Source organism: Nerophis lumbriciformis, linkage group LG26 (assembly GCF_033978685.3).
Source record: "Nerophis lumbriciformis linkage group LG26, RoL_Nlum_v2.1, whole genome shotgun sequence".
In the NCBI taxonomy this organism is placed as follows: Eukaryota; Metazoa; Chordata; class Actinopteri; order Syngnathiformes; family Syngnathidae; genus Nerophis; species Nerophis lumbriciformis.
In genome coordinates this window covers 31,607,501-31,613,809 of record NC_084573.2, presented here as the reverse complement: position 1 = coordinate 31,613,809, position 6,309 = coordinate 31,607,501, and positions in this window count along the sequence as shown.

Here is a 6,309-nt window from a genome sequence, read left to right as displayed (position 1 = left end):
AATCCCTTTTTTGTATTAGCCTTAAGTAATATTCTAATTTTGTGACACACGGAATTTTGGATTTTCATTTGTTGCCACTTCAAATCATCAAAATTAAATGAAATAAACATTTGAATGCATCAGTCTGTGTGCAATGAATAAATATAATGTACAAGTTACACCTTTTGAATGCAATTACTGAAATAAATCAAGTTTTTCAAAATATTCTAATTTACTGGCTTTTACCTGTATGGTTTTTCGGGGGACCTCTGTGGGAGTCTGCCATTTTTTCCTCCTTGCGGTAAACAAAATTATGTCAAAAGTGTGACCCGAGGACCGAAAATGTTCTGTTATTGGTTGTATTAACCCAGTGTTTTTCAACCTTTTTTGAGCCAAGGCACATTTTTTTGCGTTGAAAAAATCCGGAGGCACACCAACAGCAGAAATCATAAACTCAGTTGACAGTTAAAAGTCATTGTCGCAATTGTTGGATATGACTTTAAAGCATAACCAAGCATGCATCACTATAAGCTCTTGTCTCAAAGTAGGTGTACTGTCACCGCCTGTCACATCACACCCTGACTTATTAAGTGTTTTGCTGTTTTCCTGTGTGTAGTGTTTTAGTTCTTGTCTTGCGCTCCTATTTTGGTGGCTTTTTCTCTTTTGTTGGTATTTTCCTGTAGCAGTATCATATCTTATATTTCCCGCATCTACTTTGTAATAGCAATCAAGAATATTTCAGTTGTTTTTATCCTTCTTTGTGGGGACATTGTTGATTGTCATGTCATGTTCGGATGTACATTGTGGGCGCCGTCTTTGCTCCACAGTAAGTCTTTGCTGTCGTCCAGCATTCTGTTTTTGTTTACTTCGTAGCCAGTTCAGTTTTACTTTTGTTCTGCATAGCCTTCCCTAAGCTTCAATGCCTTTTCATAGAGGCATTCACCTTTTGTTTATTTTTGGTTTAAGCATAAGACACCTTTTTACCTGCATTTACAAAGCAATTAGCTACCGGCTGCCACCTACTGATATGGAAGAGTATTACACGGTTACACTGCCGAGCTGGAGACGCTCAACAACAACACATCATTTGCAGACTATAATTACTGGTTTGCAAATAATATTTTTGCACAGTGGTTGAAAAACACTGCACTAGACAACGGCATATTATTTGCAGATTATAAATATTGATTTGCAAATAATATTTTTGGGACCAATTAGGTGAAGTTGCATAATTTCCCACGGCACACCAGACAATATCTCACGACACTAGTTGCCGCGGCACAGTGGTTGAAAAACACTGTATTAACCAGCAGAGGTCACTAGGGGTGCACAAAAAAAAAACGAGTCACATCCGAATCGCGATTCTTATTCATCCCAATTCCAAATCGAATCATAATTAAAAAAATTAAAAAAAAGGCTTAATTTTTCTAATGAGTCAATTTTTACATAAGATGTTTCTAAGCCATCTCCATGCAACCAGAAAGAGCATTTTTACCTCTACACTGTTTTTAAAAAGTTTACTTATAGTTATTATACCAAATAATACTTGGCAAAAATTTGAATGGAGAATTGTTTTAAATCAAGAATCGATTCTGAATCGAATCGTCACCCCAGGAGTCGGACCGAATCGTGAGGTGCCCAAAGATTCACACCCCTTATAGGTCACTACAAAACTTCCAGCCTCATCTGAAGATCTGAAGTTGATCTCGAGCAGGGGTGTTCAAACTACGGTTGGCCCTCCGGCGTCGTCAGTTTGGCCCCCGAGACGTCATGTGTTTAATAGGAAATCTGCCCTCTTGCAATTAACTTTAAATATCGGACGATCTGACTGGTTCAAGGTCAGGTCGATGGAATCAGGTCAATGAACATGAATTGTGATTTGCAGTGGAAGTAGCACAGCATTCACTTATATGACCCCATCCAAACAACCTTCTCTAGTCATGGTGAAAAAAAAACCCTATAACAAAACGTCAACACATAATATGTGGATATTATAAAAAAACATCCAAGCACCGTAAACAATTCAAATCACAATGCATGATGGGAAAAATGCTTAACACTCTTCACACTTATCCATGATTGCCGCATTTTAGCTACTTGATATTTCTGATTGATTACAAAACTTTAAGGAAGTCGTCAATGATGTAAACAACATAGGAGTCGAACTTTGACATACTCTTAATATCCATTACAGTAATTGTTAATTACATATCCATTTTAGCAATAAAATATGTACACATATATATGTATAGGATAAATATATTATTACTTTCCATGCAGTTGGCTTTTGGCACCTGCCAATTTTTTGTTAGCCCCATGCGGTCCCTGATGATATACAAACCCCGTTTCCATATGAGTTGGGAAATTGTGTTCGATGTAAATATAAACGGAATACAATGATTTGCAAATCATTTTCAACCCATATTCAGTTGAATATGCTACAAAGACAACATATTTGATGTTCAAACTGATAAACTTTTTATTTTTTTTGGCCAAATAATCATTCACTTTAGAATTTGATGCCAGCAACACGTGACAAAGAAGTTGGGAAAGGTGGCAATAAATACTGATAAAGTTGAGGAATGCTCATCAAACACTTATTTGGAACATCCCACAGGTGTGCAGGCTAATTGGGAACAGGTGGGTGCCATGATTGGGTATAAAAACAGCTTCCCAAAAAATGCTCAGTCTTTCACAAGAAAGGATGGGGCGAGGTACACCCCTTTGTCCACAACTGCGTGAGCAAATAGTCAAACAGTTTAAGAACAACGTTTCTCAAAGTGCAATTGCAAGAAATTTAGGGATTTCAACATCTACGGTCCATAATATCATCAAAAGGTTCAGAGAATCTGGAGAAATCACTCCACGTAAGCGGCATGGCCGTAAACCAACATTGAATGACCGTGACCTTCGATCCCTCAGACGGCACTGTATCAAAAACCGACATCAATCTCTAAAGGATATCACCACATGGGCTCAGGAACACTTCAGAAAACCACTGTCACTAAATACAGTTGGTCGCTACATCTGTAAGTGCAAGTTAAAGCTCTACTATGCAAAGCGAAAGCCATTTATCAGCAACATCCAGAAACGCCGCCGGCTTCTCTGGGCCCGAGATCCTCTAAGATGGACTCATGCAAAGTGGAAAAGTGTTCTGTGGTCTGACGAGTCCACAATTCAAATAGTTTTTGGAAATATTCGACATCGTGTCATCCGGACCAAAGGGGAAGCGAACCATCCAGACTGTTATCGACGCAAAGTTCAAAAGCCAGCATCTGTGATGGTATGGGGGTGCATTAGTGCACAAGGTATGGGTAACTTACACATCTGTGAAGGCACCATTAATGCTGAAAGGTACATACAGGTTTTGTAACAACATATGCTGCCATCTAAGCGCCGTCTTTTTCATGGACGCCCCTGCTTATTTCAGCAAGACAATGCCAAGCCACATTCGGCACGTGTTACAACAGCGTGGCTTCGTAAAAAAAGAGTGCGGGTACTTTCCTGGCCCGCCTGCAGTCCAGACCTGTCTCCCATCGAAAATGTGTGGCGCATTGTGAAGCGTAAAATACGACAGCGGAGACCCCGGACGGTTGAACGACTGAAGCTGTACATAAAACAAGAATGGGAAAGAATTCCACTTTCAAAGCTTCAACAATTAATTTCCTCAGTTCCCAATCGTTTATTGAGTGTTGTTAAAAGAAAAGGTGATGTAACACAGTGGTGAACATGCCCTTTCCCAACTACTTTGGCACGTGTTGCAGCCATGAAATTCTAAGTTAATTATTATTTTGCAAAAAAAAAAAAGTTTATGAGTTTGAACATCAAATATCTTGTCATTGTAGTGCATTCAATTGAATATGGGTTGAAAAGGATTTGCAAATCATTGTATTCCATTTATATTTACATCCAACACAATTTCCCAACTCATATGGAAACGGGGTTTGTATATGTATAGGATAAATATATTATTACTTTCTATGCAGTTGGCTTTTGGCCCCTGCCGATTTTTTTTAGCCCTATGCGGCCCCTGATGATACATATTGACAAATTACTTTTTTTTTTTGTTCAACAATTTTATGATGTGGGTCCTTTTGGATCCCTCAAACTTTTAGTGTGATTTTTTTTTAAACTGTCATTGCTCAAAAATAATTACGAATTATTTACCTAAAATTTATTCACATCAAAACATATTCCACTCTGAACATTTTTGGAGGGAAATTATTGCATATTTTGTGTTTTGCCATAGAAAACAGGGTTTTCTTTGACAAAAAAAAAAAGGGCGAAAAAAACATAAGAAAATTGTAAACTTTATGTCAACGGATAAATCTGAAGGTGATCAAAAAATATTTAGGCGATGAAAAAAAAAAAATATATATATATTGTATGACTTAATTTTAACACTTTAATGACTGGGACCCGTTTGGGTCCCTAGGACCTTTAATGTAGGGTTTTGATAAGGAAATATATCAAAATGGGCCCCAAATGCTTTCATTTTTCACACCCATGCTCAAAAGTGTCAGTTTCAGAAAAAAATTGAAATAATGTTCCTTTGTGTCGTTGCCATTTCATGACGCTACAAGTGAGATGATCAAAAGATGACAGCACTTACGCTCTGCTATGTCTGGCTTGTTTACGCCAGTTAGGAAAACTGATGCTACGGATCAGACGCAGCCCCCCCCCCAGACCCTTTTGTTTTCATTCTGAAAAATCCCTTCTATTGACACTCCAATCAAGTTGTTATTTCAGAGGCACGTCCCAGTTGTGCGTCATCAGCGGGGCTGCGGACTTGGGTCTTGTCAAGTCCTGCGCATTTTCCGTCACGTACCAAGACGGACTACATTTACATTTAGATGGATGCTCCAGGAATTGACATGCTGGAATGAAAAGCGTGCAAAAGCACTAGAGGGGTCGACGGGGGACCACTGTCTCGGGTCACACGGCGACCAAAGCTCACACCGGTGGTTGGCGCGGCTTTATGAACCACCACCTGTCCTAATATGGCAAAGTCAGTCGGACGGCCATCTGCCTCGAGCAGTTTGAGACAGTTGACATGCACAACAACAATGTCAGTCGCATTCATTTGGATGGAACTGGCTTTTTAAAAAGCTTGTGTTTCCGATTGAAATGTCCAAATGAAAAGCTGAGGTCTGTTAAGCATTTATGTGAGACCACGAGCAACATCAGGTTACACAGAAGCAGGTCTACGCTGCTAACAGAAGAAGGAAGAAAGAGAGAGACAAAGAAATCTTCAAGAGCTTTATACCCGATTTAGGAATGTGAGAAGAGACAGGAGGTTATGGGGGGAAGAAAGGATGAGCAAAAGATTGTGATCTTAAAAAAAAAAACAGGAATAGGAGAGGCAGCAATACAGCATCAATCACGGGAAAACATTTTTTTGGGAGTCACCTTTGACCGGAAGACAAACACAACATAAATGAGTGATCTCTGCCATCATGACAGTTTTTTGTCTTATGTTCTTGGAAGGTGGGGATGGGATGTGAGGAAGCAGCATATAAAAGTGTCTTGTCTTTTAGACATAAAACCGGCCCAGGCTGTTAAGGCGAAGCAATACAACATAAATCACATACGAAGCACTAAAATGTAGGGGTGTCAAAAAAAAACAAAAAACATCAATTTTCAAATTAATCGTGATTTTTATTTTTTACGATTCGTAATCCATTAAAAAAAATTAAAAAAATGATTAAAATAAATAATTATATATTAAATATATATAAAATTTTATATTCATATAAATATATTTTAATTCGATTTCTGATCTATTTTTAATCGATTAGGAATCAAAACAAATAAGAATCGCGATTAATATACATACTAGGGTTTTACGGTATACTGGTATTAGTATAGTACCGCAATACTAATGAATCATATTCGGTACTATACCACCTCTGAAAAGTACCGGTCCGAAGAATAAGTGATTATTACATTTTAACAAAAGTGTAGATAGAACATGTTAAGAGAGAAAGTAAGCAGATATTAACAGTAAGGCTGAAACGACGCGTCGACGTAGTCGACGTCATCGGTTACGTAAATACGTCGACGCCGTTTTTGTGCGTCGGCGCGTCGCATATTTACATCACACTACTTTACTGTCATGGCGGAGCGCAAAGCAGACGATGCGAGCGAGGGGAAAAAAGCACGCCAAAAGTCGTCAAAAGTGTGGGAGTATTTCAATAAACGGCCTAATAATGTTGTTGTATGCACACTGTGTCGAGCGGAAATGGCCTATCATAGCAGCACAACGGCTATGAACGAACATTTGAAAAGAAAACCCCCGACAGCGTTCTTGCCATCACCATCAACAAGTCA